Raw genomic sequence first — 19,653 nt, 5'->3', positions numbered from 1 at the left:
TAGAGTAGAAGCCAATTGGCTTTGTCAATGTTTGATGAGTCAGATTCACACAATAAGAGTCAGCTTTTCCCCCTCATCATCCAATAAGAGACATTCAGAGCAGAGGTGTTTGTTAGGTTGTAAGGACGTCTCAGTAACAGAGAGGAATATTCAAGGTATAAAAATCCACCTAGTACTCACCTTGAACAGACACAGGACTGATGGAGTACAGCCATCACATCGCGGCTGTTACATCGCATGCTGTTCCGTCAAATGCGTTACTACACATGCGACGTTACTACGGGTACACAATACGACCCGTCACATTACATCCATGCGCTTTTAAAACGCAAGTGATGTAATGGACGGCCGCCGGGAAATATGTGCGCTGGGACAGAGACGACCCTAGAACCAGAACCGGGAGAGAGGAACCACGAGGAGAGAGAGGTTTGGGACAGTGTTTTAGGATTTAGGGTTTAGGGTTTAGGATTGAGGGTAGTGTCAGGGGGTCGTAGGGTGGGGTAGTGTGTGAAGTTGGGGCTTCACCCTGTAAGGAGGACACTGACTCTGGCTACTGGACAAGGTTGTGCTTTATTGTGTTTCATATTAATCGCGAGAAGAGCTCCTGGCGTCTTACTACAATCGCGCTCCGGTCGCCTATGACACACGAATCGCTAGTCGCGCATGCGCACATCACTTGCGCTCCAGTTCTAACATGCCACATCATACGCTGCTGCGTTAGAACTAGAGCGCAACACTACATATCTCCCCTTTTTATATAAACACAAAATACCTATGAGTTCAGGGGTTCAATAGTCCTCTAATTCAAAGTCTCTGAAATGTGCAGGTCTGACCACCACTCTTCCAGCACGTGTACGTCTTACCGGTGTGGAGGCTTCCCGTGCACCTTCATGTGCAGGGCTCACCCCTCCCTCTCTCTGTTGACTTGGTTCACTTCTCATTGGCGTGGCGCCCCTTTCTGTTGGAGTCTCCTCCACACTCGGTTGCTCCAGATCTTCTCTCTCTGCGTGCATTCCTTCTTCTTCTTGGCATTCACCTCCTCCAGTCATTCTTTCTATGCCGCTTCTTCATCAGTCTTTTCCTTCCTCCGTGGGCCACTGTATAATTTTATTGATCTTCGCCATGCGATCTTGGGACCACACTTTTCCGTCACTGAGTAGTGCAGCTCTATTGTATACTTCTTCCACTTGCAGGGGTGGGCTGTACTTGCTTTCTCCCTTCTTTCTTAGTACGGCCAGCTTGATTCTCACCCATTCCCTTCTCTCCAGAGCTGTTTCTTTCACATTTCTCCTCCTGTTGTAGTGCTCAGTGTTTACTTTCTGGGCCTTCTCCAGATTGTGCGAGACTACGGCAGGTGACCATTTGCTAGTGACAGTCTTCTCTCTCCAAATTACATTGTCTTTCGTGAAAGGGTGCCTGCCTCTCAAGATCTTGAAGGGGCTGTACCCTGTCGAGGTGGGGGTGATTCTGTACGCCCACATCATACTCTGGATTTCTACCTCCCAGTCTTTGCCTTTCATTATGGCCGCTTGTATGGATCCCATTTGGACACGGTTACATCTTTCCACCTGTCCGTTGCTTGCTGGATGGTACACCGAAGTGTGTTTTGTTTTTATACCATTCCTTTCCGTGTATCTGTACCACTTCTCAGATGTGAATTGCGGGCCATTGTCGCTCAAGATCGTTCTCGGGAACCCTTCTCTTAGAAACACAGAGGTGAGAAATGTTATCACCGTATCCGAGTCCATTTCTTCTTGCACATGAACTTCTGGCCATTTGGAGTATTTGTCCACTAAAACCCACAGGTATTTTTCTCTTCCTTGGTTATCCAACACCGGCCCTAGAATATCGACTGAAACATCTTCCCAGGGGTTTCGCGGCTGGTGGAATCTTCCCAACGCTGGTCTTAGCGGTTTCAATATCTTGTCCGCCCCTTGGCAATGGTCACAGTCTCTCACATGCCTTTCCACTTGAATATCCATTCCCGGCCACCAGTAGATTTGTTTCACCCGTAGTTTGGTTTTCACGATGCCGAGGTGACCTTCGTGTAGCTGGCTCAGCAGGAGCGGGATCAATTTCGTGGAGGGCATCACTTTGTCACTACGATACAAAAAGATTCCAGAGTTGCTTATTGATAGCTCCTCTCGCACCTCATAAAGTTTCCTGAGCGTTTCTTTTAGTCTCTTTTTCTCAGGCCAACCCTTGATTATGCAGTGTTTGACTTCTTTTATGTCTTCATCCTCCTCATACGCTTGCGCCCATTCTTGTTTGCTGATCACTCTTTCTGAGTCTTCCATCACGGCTACCATCTCCTTGCTCTCTGATAAAGAATTGGGCGCTTCCTCCATGGCTGAGGCTCGACTGAGGTAGTCAGCCACTTTGTTGCGCGTTCCTGGTATGTACTCCACGTCATATCTGTACTCTAACAGTTTCAGGGTCATCTTGGCTATGCGTGGCGTGGCGGTGGCATTTCCGCTCGAGGTGAGTACCTTGACCAGTGGTTTGTGGTCGGTTTGTAACCAAAATCTCGTGCCCCACAGGAATTGTCGGACCCTCCCCATGGCCCATGTCACTGCTAGCATTTCTTTCTCAATCACTCTGAATTTCTGTTCCGTGGGAGACAACGCTCTGGACTCAAAGCTGAGAGTCTCTACTGTGTTGTCTTCCCTCGCCTGTGCAAGGACCGCTCCTATACCCTTCTCGCTGGCATCTGTGGTCAGTTCCAAGGGGTCATGTCCATGCAATGGCACCGCTTGGCTTATGTCCCTCTTCAATTCCTCAAATTCTTTTTGTGCTTCATCATCCCACTGGAACGTAGTCTTGTCCCTTATGAGCTGTCTTAATTTGTGAGTCTTCATGGCAAAGTGCTGGACGAACTTGCTATAATATTCGGCCATGCCCAGGAAAGACCTCACTTCTTCTTTACTGACCGGCGCTCTGGCTTCGCAGATTGCCTTCACATTCTCTCTTTTTGGGGTGATCCCTTGGCCTCCTATCTCATGTCCCAGGTAGGTGACCGACGTCATGCCCAGCCTACACTTTTCCCATTCGGCCGTCAGACCTTTCTCTTGTAGCACGCTCAGCACATTGTTCAGCTTCCTGTCGTGGTCTTCTCGGTCCATCCCCATAACTAAGATGTCATCCTGGAAGTATTGGATGCCTTCAACATCCTTGAATAGGTGGTACATTAGCTTTTGGAACACTGCTGCGGCGGACGCCAACCCGAAGGGAATCCTGCGGAACTGATAACATCCGAAGGGGTTATGAAGAACGTGAATTTCCTGCTCGATGGGTGTAAGTCTATTTGATGGTAGGCGGATGCGAGGTCAACAGTGGAGAACCATTTCACTCCTCTCGTTTTGGCTAGCATTTCTTCAATCCTGGGCAATGAGAATTTCTCTACAATCAGGCATTTGTTTAGCTCACAAAGATCCACACCCAAACGCACCTTGCCATTTGGTTTTCTGGCCACCACCAGGGGCGCTAGCCACTCGGAGCTGTCTATGGGCTCGATTATTCCTTGCTCTTCCAGCCTGCGCAATTCTTGTTGCACTGCTTCCTTCACCGCTATGGGTACATTTCGGACCTTGTGGGACACAGGACGGGAGTTCTCTTTGAGTAGAATCTTGTGCATGAATTTCTCCAGTTTGCCAACTGTTCCACCGAACACTTTGGGGAAGTCCCTTTTCACTTTCTCCAAGTCCGGCCAACTTCCACAGTCCGTCAACAGCACTTGTTCCTTGCCTCCCGGGTCTAGTTTTATTCCAAGGTCCCCTTGATCCCTCCATCCTAATACTGAGGGACCCTTCTCTGCATACCGCCGATCTTCCTCTGAATTCAAACTTCAGGATCCTGTAACCCACCATAGGGATCGGGTTGCTCGTGTACGACACTGGGCTTATGTCTGGTGGTTCCAATTTGGGGCCTAGACTGGGCTTGAACTCTTCTTCCCACACCGATCTTTGGACTATGGTGTACGCGGATCCTGAGTCTATCGCTATCCTGATCCTTACTCCCCCTATCAGCATGTCCGCACGTGGTTTATCGGAGCGCTTGCTTTCCATTCCCAACACTTGCTCCTCGATACACAGCACCAGGTCTTCTTCATCTAATTCCTCCTCAACTTCCTCTTCTGTTTGGGATTGTGCTATGTATTTCACCACCGACCTCTTCCCTTTTCTGCGACATACTTTTTCGTAATGTCCTATCAAGCCACAGAACATGTATTTTGCGCGGAATGCCGGGCAGCGTTTGTCTTGGGCGGCATGTGTCCTACTCCCACATCTGTAGCATGTGGACTTGCTATCTATGGACTGCCTCCAAGTTTGTCCTGGTTTTCCCGCCCATTTGTTAGTTCCTCTTCTATCTCCGGGCATTATTCTATGTCTTCCTGAGGGCTCAGCATCGTCCACCTTGTTGACCATGATCCTCTGAGCGTTCTCCCTTTTTGCTGCTTTGGCACAACGCTTCGAGAGCTCTGCTTTCTTCACCATCGCTATTACTTCCTTTAGCGTTGCTTCTCCGTGTGCCCACAGCTTGTCCTGAGAGTCTTGTTGGTGGTGTGCATTACTATTTGATCTTTAATGAAGTCGTCTTGGAGTGTTCCATACTTGCAAGTCTTCTTAAGGCCGCGACGTAGTCGTCTATAGATTCTCCCTCTTCTTGCTTTCTCTGTTGGAAGTTGAAGCGATCAATGGAGACACACACCGCCGGACGGTAGTGATTGTCCAGATCTTCTAACGCATGCTTGAAGACGTCATCGTCGGCCACTTGCCGGGACGTGGGCACTATGTTCGTGAACACTCTTATCCCCTCCGGGCCTAGGTTATGTAGTAGTATCCGCCTTCTCCTCACGCTGGGAAACGCCTCCCCACTTTCATCTTCTAAGGCTTTGAGGTAATTCTTGAAATATTCCCTCCAGTCTTCCCATTTCATCTGAGGTTCACCTGGTTTGGGCAGAAACGGAATTGGCGCTGTGAGCGAGGATGCTTGGGTGCTCATTCTGGCCTGTTCTTCCGGTTCTCCTCCCTGGTTGCAGGGGCTGCCTGGCGCGCTGGCGTTCCCGCCTTGTGACGTGTTGGGTCGGGGTTCTCTTCCTCCCCCTTCACCACGGTCTCCCCTCTCCGCTAGGGCCTTAACGGCAGCGCTGCCACCCTCCTACCGTGCTTCTCCACAGATCGCCTTGTTTCCTGGCTCCAGGGCACGTGGTGGGCGTGACCTGTTCTTGTGCACCTCTGCCACGCTCTTCCCACGATTCCTGTCACTGATTTTCACCCTCTGGTAGCCAGCCTGTGCCCTGCGATGTTCCCCGGTGACCGCTGCTCTTTGTTGAGATTTTCCTCGCGTCACATTTTTTGTTTTTTTGATGGGGATTGTGCTTGTGGGAAATCCCACTCCTCGTTGCCACTGTGAAGTTGGGGCTTCACCCCGTAAGGAGGACACTGACATTGGCTACTGGACAAGGTTGTGCTTTATTGTGTTTCAGATTAATCGCCAGAAGAGCGCCGGGCGTCTTACTACAATCGCGCTCCGGTCGCCTCTGAAGCGCGAATCGCTGCTCGTGCATGCGCACATCACTCGCGCTCCAGTTCTAACGTGCCGCGTCATACGCTGCTGCGTTAGAACTAGAGCGCAACACTACATAGTGTTTTAGGGTTCAGGGCTTAGGGTTTAGGGTAGTGTCAGGAGTCAGGGGCTCGTAGGGTCGTGTTTTAGGGTTCACAGCTTAGGGTTTAGGGTAGTGTCAGGGGGTCATAGTGTAGGGTAGTGTTTTAGGGTTCACGGCTTAGGGTTTAGGGTAGTGTCAGGGGGTCGTAGTTTAGGGTAGTGTTTTAGGGTTTAGGGCTTAGGGTAGTGTCAGGGGGTCGTAGTGTAGGGTAGTGATTTAGGGTTTAGGGCTCAGGGTAGTGTCAGGGGGTCGTAGTGTAGGGTACCGTTTAACAGTTTAGAGTTTAGGGTAGTGTCATGGGGTCGTAGTGTAGGGTACTGTTTAACAGTTTAGGGCTTAGGCTCATGTCAGGGGTTTGTGGTTGGGGTACTGTTTTAGGCTTTAGGGTAGTGTATTGTTTTGTACCGTAGGGTACTGTTGTGAAGTGTGTGTTATGCAGGGTAGTGTATTAGTGTGGGGGGGTTATTTGGAAAAATTAATTGTGATGTAAAAGCATACAGGGGATTTGGGTGCGTTGTAAAACGATTTTGTAGGCATTTCAAAGGAAATGCAAAGTAATGGTTTGCGTTGTACAAACTTGCGTTGGGACGGTACATGCGAACTAAAAACTGCGATGCAAAGGCATGCGTTGTTTTAGTTTGAGATGTATCGTCATGCATCCACACTGATGCTTACACAGTGGGGCCTGGTGTGATGTACTGTCTCATCACCTGTCACCCAGTTCTTTTTTCACCCAACTAAGACAGATGACAGGAAAACTAGGGGGCAGCGTTTCAGAACTCTCACATTCGAGTAGGTGGGCACACATGAATATACAATGTGTGCTTTCTGATTGCATTTGCTTTTCAGATGCCCTTTACAAATTAGCGAGACCTGTTATACCTGCAGGCAGCAGTGGTCCAGGTTAAATGCTGGCTCTGTAAGAGGACATAGAACACGATGTTCTTGCTTTAACATATTTTTTTCTAAAATAGTTAACTTGTTGCCCTTTGCAAAATGCAAAATGCAAAAGAACTTGACTTGGCAGAATGCAGGTATATTCACTGGCACATGTTGTGCAAGGTCTATTGCCACAGAGTCCATGCATTGTGCGTTAGTCATCAGCTTCAACAGCAGAGGAGACAGGAGTTCTTGTTCCCACAGTGACTCTAACACAACTGTGTTTTTCCATAATGGATGAAAAACAAGCATTGGCATAGCCACCACATCTTTAATGTACTAATGCATGCAAACTCAAGCATAAAGTAAAAAATACAGGCTACTTGTGTTGAGTCCGTGAATCTCCCTGAGCTTCCTATGCCTGTTTCTTATTTTACATTACCCATGTTTGTAGTGCTGTATATTGCAAGAGCCTTACACGTTTAGGGAATATAAAACTTTAGCACTGCAAGCTTGGCGAATGAAAAACATCAACAGACTGTGATAGTTCTCCTGTCATTCTAAGCAGGATGAAAGGTGGAGATGAATATCTAGGGAATTGACGTTGGGACCTGTGGTCAACACACATAGCTTCTTAACAAGTGTTCAAGCCATAAATGTATTGCCCAGGTTCAACAAGGGGCTTTATTTCACACAGAAGACTGATTCTAAATGGAGTGATATAAACGGTACAAGTTTCAAGCCTGTTTTTTTTGTGCTGGTGGTTCCCACCAGAAGGATTTCTCAATATAGCATCTGTGTACAGAATAAGGTATAAACAAAAGATGATTGTGCTGAAATATGACTGCTAACAAATGAGCCAATAATGAGCTTCAGTGGACCACAATGTACATGCAGTAGAAATGAGCATCAGTGGTAAGTCACTGCTGATGACTATATCCATGGGTCTCTGTTGGAATTGCCACTTTCTTCAGGGTCACCTCCAAACATTTTGCCTTCCTCCTACCCTTTTCACTGAATTTGTTTGTGTTGGCTTCAGGCCTCTGGCACTTCACTACTGATAACCAGTGGTAAAGTGCATGTGCTCTCTCCCTAAAACATGGTAACATTGGCTTATCCACAATTGGCATATTTAATCACGTATAAGTCCCTTGTAAAGTGCACTGCATGTGCCCAGGACCTGTAAACTAAATGCCACTAGTGGGCCCACAGTACTGATTGTATCACCCACGTAAGTAGCCCTTTAAACATTTCTCAGGCCTGCCACTGCAAAGCCTATGTGTACAGTTACACTGCCATGTCAACTTGGCATTTAAAACCCCTTGCCAAGCCGTAAACACTCCTTAAGTAACCCTAAAGTAGGTCCCAGGTAGCCTGTAAGGCACGGTGCTGCGTAAACTCCAAAAATCGTTTTTCACTACTGTGAGGCCTACAACTCCGATAGGTTTACATTGGGGATTCCTTGTTACATCTTATAGGTGTAATTCCCAATTGGGAGGAGGTATAGCTGTCATGTTTAGTACCTATGGAATTGAAATCATAAGTCCTATTTAATGGTAAAATTGAATTTGTCATACAATTTAAAAAATGCCACTTTTAGAAGGTTGCCATTTTTCTGCTCTCGGCCATGTGTGCCTGCTGCCTGTCTCCAATACACATTTGGAGTGAGTGACAGCTGGGCCTTGTGTATTCCCTCTAGCCAGCCACACACAATGGGGGCTTAGGTGTGACTTGATGGGCCATAGTGTGCAATTTACAGGCTTTATGAGGGGTGGAGCTGCGAACAGCCTCACTTCCACCTGAATGGACTGAGTCTTGTCCTCACACAAAGGATTGCTAAACCGCCTGTAGTGAGTATGGAGCCAAGGCAGGAAAGGGCAGACCTCTGTGCACTTCAAAGCCCCTCTTTGAAGCCTTCTCCACTTCAAAGGCACAACTGAGTATAAGTACTGGACCTCTGACACCACCGACTCAGTACACTTCTGGAACTGTGGATACTCTGCCTGCCTGGAAGAAGGGCTGCTGTGCTGTTGAAGGACTGTGGCTCTGCTGCACTGCTGCTCTGGAAGAACAGATTTTCTGCTGTGCTGACCTGCCCGCTGCCCTATCTGCCTCGGTGAGAAGAACTGGACCAACACCAATTGGCCCCAGAGTGACTCCAAGGGCTTGTCTGCTTGCCTCCTGTTTTGAAGTTTCAGGGACATCAAAGACTTTTAGCAACCCTGCAACTGCACCAGGTCTCTGCCATCTTTGATTCTTACCCTAGCAAGTGGTCCCAATCCAGTCATGGGCCTTGGGAGTGGGTTTTATGTGCCCCATCTTCAAAATCTTCGAATCACTGTCATTGCACTGGTCAGAACTGAAGTCACTCCTTCAGCGCTGATGCATCGTCTGCTTCGTGGACATTGCATCGCTGGCTGGCTTGACGATGCATCACATACATCCAGTGCTGCTTGACATCGGCGCATCTATGAGTGTGCGGCTCGATGACGACGCACAGCCTGTGAATCCCAAGGAGCGGACCCGACACACCAACTCCCTGCTCCCCCCACCTCGCCCACGACTTCGACATATCCTCCAACCAAGATACATTTTTAGTGGGACAAGGTTGACCCTGTATCTGACCCGCACTCTATCTCGGTTGGCCTGAAATTTCAGAGTCACCCCAGTCAAGCATGACCAGATAGCCCCATAACTCCGGTTCCACTTATTACATTTTTGTGTTTTGTTCATTAAATTACGCTCTATTTTTCTAACCTGGTGTGGAATATTTTTGTGTTGCGTTTTCACTGTTTTACTATTTTACTTGTTACATAAATACTTTATACATTCCCTCCTATGTTAAGCCTGCCTGCTCTATGCCAAGCTACCAGAGGGAGAGCACAGGTTAATTTATGGTCTGTACCTGACTTACCCTGACTAGGATTGTGTCTCTACTTGGAGAGGGCGCATACCTCTGCCGACTAGAGATCCATTTCTAACAGTCTCTCTTAGCTGATTGGATTCTTGGAGACCAGTTAGCAGCCAGGTAAGAGTCTCTGAACCAAGTTTTCTTTCTCGCCAGGAGATCACTTTTTCTCAGTGGCTGGCCCTTCCCACTACCACAACTCAGAACAGGTTGCAAATATGGGGTACCCCACTTGGCTCCTGTTGCCTCTGTTTTTCCTCATGAATCTCAGATGCTTTATGGAATCATGTGAGTGCTGTTGGTTGGGCAATGCTGCAAAAGTGAAGCACAGTGATAGCGCCCAAATACAATAGAAGTAGAGGCCACACCCACAGCTGTCAACTCACTGGCACTTGGCGGCTGTCGCAGTCTTTTCATTTTTAATTACTCACCTGATAAATCATATGCCTTCTTGGAGTTTTCAAACCTGCATCACCTGAAAAGTGATCATTCTCCTTCACCTTAATGATATCACTCTCCTAAAGACCTGATTGTGCTAGCATTTTTTAATAAAGAGGTTGGCAGGGATGCACACCATTGTCCTAGGGCAACAGCAAGATGGTAATCCATCAAGGGCTGAGCAAGCCTTATCTGACAATGATCAAATATCAATCACCTGACTGCACCAGACTGTCATCCTGATTATAACTATAGAAAGCTCCTCCGTTTGAGCGGAGGAGCGTCGCTCCACTGAAATGCCCCCAGAGCCGAAAAATCAAATGGGAATGAAGTTAATTCATTACCATTTTATTGTTTGTCACCCTGTCCCGAAAGGAGTGTCAGGACAGGGGCAAGGCTGCTGATGACTGGCAGCAGCAGAGAGAGCAGGGCACTTTCAGTTTCAAGTGTGTATGACTTTTTTAGCCGGACGTTTTGGGACAGCCAGCCACAAATGGACACTTTACCCAGCTGTTTCAAGACAGCTTTGTTAGAGAAAGCAAAAACCTCCAATGCTCTTCTGAGCGCTGACAGAGGCCTCTTCCGCCAATCCTGGTACTGCTCTCATGCTGAGGGAGCAGTCCCAGGATGAGCTTGAGAGTTTGGAGCCCACCTGCCTCGAGGACGGAAGACCAACAAGGATGACGTCGCACTCGCAGGTAAGTTCTTTTAAGTATTTTTTTTAATATCCCACCCACCTCACCACCCTCGGTACATGCCAGCCGCCATTATTGGACACCATGTGCCAATGTCAATGTTGTCAGCTTTGGGAGTGACTGCATGGCGCCAAAAGGGACTATTCGTCCGACACAGCTCACCTTGACTATAGGGAGCTGTCCTCGCTCCCCGCCAGTTTCCCTCGGAGAGCAAGTTACTCTACCATATTTTCTCTGAGCACTTACTCAGAAGGGTATCTTCCTTCTACCCTAGGATCAAGGAGGTAGGGTTAGTACCCATGTGATCTTTCTTTTGTGAGTTGTTAGATTTGGGGTCTCTAGTTGGCAGAGGTAGGTACCTTAGACCAAATAGGGACCCTTATGTCTAGTCAGGGTAAGGGGCTACACTCCTAAAATAACCCCTGCTCACCCTATTGGTAGCTTGGCATGAGCAGGCAGGCTTTTCTCAGAGGCAGTGTGTAAAGCATTTGTGAACACATACAGTAATACAGTGACAACACTACAGATGGACACCACACAGGTTGTATTATAAAAAGAAGTATTTTTATATATACTTAACTCAAGACCAAACAACAAAAATCCACAATACTATACTCAAAAAAAGACTTTAAAATGGTGGAAAATAGCTCAGTTCTCTCAAATTGTAAATGCAACACTTTACTCTCAAAGTACCTGGGATGCGTAACGTAAAGCAAATAAAAGAGTTGCAGGGAAGGTGATGCATTGGTTCCTTACACTGAGGGGAGTGGATGGGTCGGTTCCTTACAGCTGCACAGGAAAGTTGATGCACGCTTCCTTACTGTGTGAGGAGGTGATGCAACAGTTTATTAGTGCTCTCCGGTGCGATGCGACAAGATGGCACCTCAATGCGATACTTCTCTTCAGTGCGATAAGACAAAATGGCGTCTTGGTTACGGTGCGACAACTTCATTGGGATGCATGCAATCCCGATGGCCGTGCGGTGACACTGATCTTTGGAGCCGTGACAGGACCTGCAATGCGCTTCCCAAGTGATGGAACAGCAACCTCTGCGGTGCCGGCATGCTTCTCAAGTGATGCGCCATGCTTTGGCGATGCAATGATGACAGCGGCAGCCCGCTTCTTTAGAGATGCGACGTCAGCTGCTGCGGCGGCGACATGCTTTTCGTTGTTGCATACCGCTTCCAGCTCCCAGTAACACACAGTCTCTCAGAAGGCCAGCACAACAGCAGGCTCTTCAATTCCCAGCAAGGGAATTCAGGGAGAGCTAGTTGGTGAAGTCTTGTATCCCTGAGACTTCAGGCAGAAGGCAAGCTCAAGTTCAAGCCCTTGGAGATTCTTCTTCAAGTTGATGAAAAGCACACTCAGTCCTCTTTTCCTTTCTTAGGCAATGAAGAAACCACTGCAGGCCAACCCCCCAACACACAGCACAGTAGTAGCCTTCTCCTTCAGCTTCCTGGTTCTTCTCCTCAGCAAAGGTTTGTCTTGATTCCAAGAAGTGATCTAAAGTTCTGGGGTCTGGGTTCCCTCTTTTATACACCAAAATCCTTTTTCTCTGAAGGCAGAGAGTGTCTGTGCCTAGTCCAAACCAGTTCTGTGCAGTCCTGGAGCACTTTGTTTACAGGACTCCTTATCTTCCTTTGACAGTGTAGGCCAGGGACATCAGACGCACCACAGGAGGTGGAGCCAGCATTGTGGAAGGCAGGCCCAGCCCTATTCAGGCCCCAGGTGCTCCCCTCCCACCACTTTACATGCAGATGGGTCTATTCTGTCCTGTGCTGACTCACCATGTCTCCTGGAATCCCCCAGCCCCTGTCACTCACAACCCAGACAAGGAATACAAAACCTAGCAGAGGCAGGCTTGGACAGTTAGGCAAGAAAATACCTACTTTCTTAAAGTGGTATTTTCAAACACAGAATTTTAAAACCAACTTCACTAAAAGATATATTTTATCATTCTGAGTTCAGGCATACTAACCTCGAATTTCTACCTAGTTCCCTGAGTCAGTTAGGATTATAAGATGCTATGATTGAACTGCCGAGTCTGGCCTATGGGGAACAGGTAGCCTTGCGATAGTGAAACACGAAAATGGCTGTAATTCACTATCAGGACATGCCACACACATCAGGGCATGTCCTACCTTTTACCTACAATACATCCTGCCCTCGGGCCTACCTTAGGGGTGACAAATTTGTATAAAAAGGAAGGTTAGGGACTGGCAAGTGGGTGCCCTTGCCCAGTCAGCATGGTAGTACCAGACTGCACACAGGGTCTGCAGTGGCAGGCCTGAGACACACTTTACAAGCTGCTCTGGTGGATGGCACAATCAGTACTGCAAGCCCACCAGCAGCATTTGATTTGCAAACCCTGGGCACACGCAATGCACTGTACTAGGGTCTGGCAAGTAAACCAAACAAGCCAATCATGGAGTCACTAATCCATACATTAATTTACCATAGGGAGCACTTGCACTGTGGCACTGAATAGCAGTGGCACAGTGCCCAAAAGCATCAAAAACCAGCAAGAACATAAGAGGCAACAGCAAAAAATAGAAAGGAGACCCACGTCAATGGTGCCAGGTCTAACATGAGTCCTGATGAAAGCCGGGGTATTTTAGGTTGCCGGTTGAAACATATCGACTCTTTTGCAGAGTGGAGAGGTAGGGGTCTCATTATATCTTCCCATACCACCATCCACTGGTCATTTAGTGACCTTTTTACTCTGGACAGAGAGCCCAGTAATAAAGTTGAATTTGGAATTCCTGTGGCCAGTTTTAAATTGTTTTCGGCACCATTGTTCACCTGTGAACCCATATTGTTTCTCTTTGCATGCTGCATTGTCTCCCCCCTCCCTATTGCTCCACCTCCAGCATTGGTCTGCACGGAGGTGTGTTAGCAGCCCTATGATGAAGCATGACAGACTTCTGTGTGTGAGGGGCAGTTTTAACACCCTTATGTGTTTTTCCACCCTTAGATCACAGCGATCTCTATCATCGAAGCCCCCCTTCTACTTGTGTGTGTAAGTAATTTTAGGAGACCAAAGTGGGGCGTTATTTCCTCCTACCCCTTATCTTTTGTGTTTGGTGAGCTTTGGGAGTGAGCCAGCAGGGTGCTGCGAGGAACACACATGATGTGGTTCCTGCCATTTATTCAACTTCTGTGCAGATCTGCTAAGCCCACACATTGCAATCCTAGCTCTGATGTTAGGGAAACACTTAAATCCATTAGTCTAAGAAGAGAATGGTGACACTTGGCAGGTCAAATCATGGCCATCTCGACCACAAGGGCACTGGGGCTCGGCCATCCTTGTTTTGTGTCCCTCAATATAATACTAACAGTGAATAACGGGGTAAAGATTAATTATTAGTATAATAAAAAATTCGGACCTTTTCTACTGAAGACATGGGTCAAGCAGCAGGTGAAGGCAGGCAGTGATCTATGTCTCTAGATGAGTGACAGGGGCACATTAGAACCTGCGCAAGCAAACAGGCAAATTGTCCAGACTTGGCAAAGTCACAGCCTTGGCCTCAGGGGCCTGCTACCATGCAACGTCTCATAATGTGTGATGCACTGCAATGTCACTTGTCAAGTTAGCATTGGGCGCTTTAGACTTAGGGCAGTTCCCAGGGCTAGACGGCAATCAGATTGTCACCCCACCCTGTGCCAACTCATAAAGTAATTGAGGGGTGGGGTGAAGGCGAGTGGGAGCTTTGGCCCTGCCCTGAGGGTTAATGGAGCACCAGCAGCTGAAACAAGACCTGTGCAAGCTGGAACATAAAGTGGAAAAAAGCTTTTAAATTATGCTTGTGTGTGTGCGGGTGTGTGTGTCTATGTATGTATGTGTGAGCATGTGTGCGAGTAAAAATGAGTGAAACTGAGGGGCATATTTATAAGGGGATTGCGCCTCCGGAAGGCGCTTTTTTCGTCATTTCGGTGGCGCAATGCCCTGCACCATATTTACAAAATGGTGTTAAGCCACTTTGTGTGGCTTAATGCCGCTTTGTAAATATGGTACCCTTTCACACAGATTTCTGTGTGAAAGGGGCGTGCAATGGGTACTGCTGCAGATGTTTTGCCACAACGCTCATTTCTTTTTGACGCTGCCCCAGATTTATAAGAATCTGTAAATCAGAGGTAGTGCCAAGAACTAACACCATTCAAAAACAGGCGTTAGATTGGCACAACGAGGAGAAATACTTTTATTTCTCCTCGTTTTTGCTTTTTTTAGTTGTGCTGCATTGTGCAGCACGCATAAGAGCACAATGCCTTTACTGATTGCTTATGTGCAGGAATGGCGATGTGCTACTTCTTTGTGTGCTAAATTCTTCAGCACACTTAGAAGTAGCAAATAATCATTATTGATTGTTTATGTGCAGGAAGGGACACCGCCCTGCACATAAATAATCATTCCCTGCAATCCAGGCACCCGAGGGCATCTGTGTTGGTGCTAGTCAGCTTTTTTAGTGCCAGTGCAAGGGAAAATACAGGGGTGTGCTGTATTGTTGCAAATATGGTGCATCCTGCGCTTTTTAAATTACGCAACACAGTGCTGCAAAATCTGTCACAGCACTGCGCCATTTCCTTGTAGATATGCCCCTGAGTGACAAATGAGAGATGTAGAATGAGTGATAATGACAGTGTGACAGTGAGTGAGTAGGATAAGGCACAGTAAGAACAAGTAAGCATGAGTGATTTAAAGTAAGAGTAAGTGTGACTAACAGTCAGTGAGCATGTATGGATGACAATAAGAGTGAGGGACTGTGAGTGTGAGGGAGCGAGAATGTGGGAGTTTGAGGGAGTGACAATGAGCATTAGAACGTGTAGGTTGAAGTAAGTGCAACTGAATGTTAGTGAGAGAATGAGTAAGAAAGACTGAGTGCGAGTAAGAATGAGCACCATTGAGTGTGAATGAGTATGCCTGAATGAATGAGTGACAGGCGAGGTATTGGGCAAGTTGAAGGGAGGGTGAGAAAAAGAGGAAGTTATTTGGCTCTGAGTGAGAATTTAATTTTAAATAATATGCAGACTCAGTGATTTGTATGCTGAGATGGAAGTGAAGTTGTGCTGTGCCTGAGAAGAAGTACACTGGGAGGTAAGAAAGTGTGACAGGTGCAGAAGAGAAGGTGGACTACAGGCGAATTGATGATTGGCAGAAGGTTGCCATGAGGCACTTGAAGACGTGACATGTGAGGCAAATGAAATGAGCAGTGAGGGCTCATGGAATTCGAAAACTGATGTATGCAATTTTAAAACCAGGAGTCAGAGTTTGCAATTTGTAGGTACTTGGCTGGATTATATGGGTCTGTCTCACTTGTGCATCCAAGATTATGTCTCGTTGCCCGCCTACAACAGGCTGGTGCCTGTTGCCCTACTCTGAAAAGTCCCAGCAGACCCGGAGACTAGCCAAACCCTTGAGCGATGGTGGCTAACCCCCCATGGGCGGCTCCAAAAAGGCACTGTCAGCAGACGGCACGAAAAGGAGTACGCCAAACAAAGGGGGGCAAGAAGTGGCCGAAACAAGTTTTTATTTGAAACCCCCAAACAGGGTGAGGGTGTGTGGCCGCAATGGTGTCCAGGGGGGCGACTGAGGTAAGCGGTTGGCATTCCAAACTGTTTGAGCCACCCCTAGGTTAGCGGATTTCACCCACCCACACCAAATAACGTGGGTGTTTGGGGAAAGGGTTACTCCATCATAAACGTTACGGTTATCTCATCCGCTGTACTACAAGGGCATTATATGAGCTGAGGAAGAGGATCTATAGCTGCTGCCACAATAGACCTTAATTATCTACTTCTGGTTGATTGTCACTGATTCACTTTCCCCATGTCAAAGTTATATTGACTTCCATGTACACTCTGGGAAACAACCTTTACAACGCAACTTTTACAACGCACTACCATTGCAACGAAACTTTTACAATGCAACATCCATTACAACGCATGCCATTACAATGCAACCATTACAACGCATGATACTACAACGCATACCACTACAACGCATGTCATTACAATGCAGTCATTACAACGCATACCATTACAACGCATAGCATTACAACACATAGTACCCCTACACTATCCAACACTTACCCTACAGTTGTACCCCCTGGAGTTAGATTAGTAATTTTTACCCATAGACTATCCAACACTTACCCTACTATTGCACCCCCTGGAGTTAGAATAGTAATTTTTACCCCTACACTATCCAACACTTACCCTACTGTTGCACCCCCTGGATTTAGAATAGTAATTTCCCCCCCCTACACTATCCAATACTTACCTTACATGCAATGTAATGTTATGCGTTGTAATGGTATGCGTTGTAAAGGTAGTATGCGATGTAATGGAATGCGTTGTAAAGGTAGTTTTTAGAAAATTCTTTGTAATGGCATGCGTTGTAATGGAATGCGTTGTAATGGATGCTGCGTTGTAAAAAATGCATTGTAAAGGTATGCGTTGTAAAAGTATGCGTTGTAATGTCATACATCCACATCAAACACGCACCCGAAGGTTGTTCTCGGCTGACGCTTATAAAAAAAAGTGGGTTGTGTGTCACTGTGAACCACAGTCAAACTGTTTGTCCTGTGCGTGTAGAGTCCTTGAGTTGTGGTGCTAGGCCATGTGTCTCCAGGACTGCACACCTCTCTACATCTGGCAATGAGGATGTTCAGCAACTCCAAACTGCCTTACTCATTTTGCACAAATTCTGCGGGGTGACAGGGTGCCGCTGACACCTGCGGCAGCCACGTGCCTGTTACCCAGTGCCGCTCACCGCCACCCACCTCCTTCACTCTGGTCTGTCCTTGGCCAGTACAGCAGCAGGTGCTCACTCACAATGCTCTGCTGAACCCCCCACTGTACTTGTGCTTGTGAGGTGAGTGCCGTGGTTCATGGTAACGGGCGCTGCCTCCTGTTCCTGTGGCCGCTTGTGGGCAGGAAGAGCTAACTCGGAGTCCCCAGCCACGTGAGAGGTATCCTGACAAGTGTGGCAGCATACAACAGCTATACTCCAATTGAGGTAGAGTTCTGCCCCATACCTGACTCGAGCTGCTGCCCAGGCATGTGGTCAATCACTGCTTGTCAATGCTTCTGCACCTGCCCTGTGTGGTGAAGTGGAAGAAAAGGGTACTCAGGCACAACACACTTACACCCATCATTTAATTTGAGAATCTCAGTGGGCGAGGCAGGACTCCTGCTCTGTACAATCGGAGTCAGCCTGCGTAGGGACATCCCTTCACCCAGAAACGAAGGGGCTCCACCAGTTGAAGGAAGTGACCTGATTAGGGCTACCCGGGTCACTCACAACCACCTCATAGCCTTCCAAACAAGTGAAGAGTTGGCCAGTCAGCAGAGAATACAAACAATCATTTATTAGTAAAATACGCTGCAGCGGAGCCCAATCTGACCAGCACCTGGAGATGGCCGTTGAGGGGACTAGATCCCCAACACTTAGTACCACATAATCATTCTTCTGGCAACCCCCAACCATGCTCCCAATAGAAAGTTACTGGCTTGAGCCGTACATGAACAAAGAAGGCACAGAAGTATTGTTGCCACCTGCGCGGTAGGTACACACCATCACTATCTCAAGGTTGCCTTGCGGAGCTCGGCTCCTCCTAACGTGGGAGCAGGGCTACAAAGAAGGATAGACATGCAGGGGCTGAATGGCCTATTTATTAGTGAGGCGGAATCCAACCTTGAACACAAGAGGAAACAATAGCTGAACGAAGTCTTTTACTGAGGCAAGAAATACAGATAGAGGGGCTTGAATCAGTCACCACCTAACATGGCCTACAAGCTACAAAATAGAGCTGCAAATGCTATCTTAAGCTCGTATTATGAACATAGCTTGGTGGGGTACATGTTATGCTTAACCGCTAATGCTAATCTTAGCCTTCTAAATGCTAAGATAACATAACGTAAAACCAGTCCATGTAAGTACCTAAATTGCCAAATTCTAACACAGTATACCAGGTACAGTGACTGTAGCGGCACCCTGAATTGGAAGTGACTCTTGGAATCACCCAACAGACCTCTTTACGCCATAACAAGAGCAAATCCACAGCAGTGGTCCAACTGCCCTGCTGGGTCCCAACTCCCACACCTCCCTTAGTCCACATAGAGTGCCCTTGCTGACTCCGTGACTGCTGCACTGACATGGCGCATGTGGATTGGGAGGCTGAATAACTATTTCAGCACAATGCAGGAGATGGACGGCATGGTGAGTTGTCTACTCCTCCTCCACTTCGCGGCTGAAGAAATCTACCATCTCTTCGACACCCTGGCAGCGAGTGGATAACCACAATGCAGCAGCACTGGCTTGAATGCCTACTTCGATCCTCAGTTAAAACCCGGATGCCAAGGACCTGATACTGAACAGACGGGACCACTCCTACAATGGCGATCACACCCTTATAATCACACTCAGTCTCCACACAAGACTTTTGGGAATAATAACAGACTAATGATATAACGACCTTGTGGACTGCACAAACAACTACAATACCAAGCTCAGAACCTTTGAATACATTGAGAACGAGCCCTGAGGAAGTCTGCTGTTACGATTACAGCGATAGACCAAACACATGTTGGCAAGTGGGCAAGTGGAAGTCCTATTGTAAGGACTGAAAGTGAACAAGGCTAATCCAGGGGAAGACCATGTGGCTCTCCCTCCTCAAGCGCACCAAACGATGCATGGACAATCATGATATGGTCTTTTATGTATCCATATTACCTGTACTGAGTGAGTTGCGTGCCTCATATACCCAGCCACCTTCCTTTCTTTTTACACCTGTACTTTCAAAGATTTAAATTGTGCCAGGTCTGCCAGAGGAGGATGAAAATATTGATGCCATCCATGCCGGCTACCCCACTTTGCCAGCATGTGCTTGGATGATGACCAGGCTAAGGAGGTGTGTGCCCTGCTGATCAAGGGGTGTTGGTCATCAAATCTGCTGCCTCTGATTCTACATCAGCCAGGCATGTCCCTGGCTGCTATCCTCATATTAGCCTGATCAAACAGACTCTCACAGTCAGGTAAAGAAATGGAGATAGCTCTGCTCAGAACC

The sequence above is a fragment of the Lissotriton vulgaris genome, chromosome 7 (assembly GCF_964263255.1).
Source record: "Lissotriton vulgaris chromosome 7, aLisVul1.2, whole genome shotgun sequence".
Lineage (NCBI taxonomy): Eukaryota > Metazoa > Chordata > Amphibia > Caudata > Salamandridae > Lissotriton > Lissotriton vulgaris.
Note: the sequence above shows the minus strand (reverse complement) of the source record.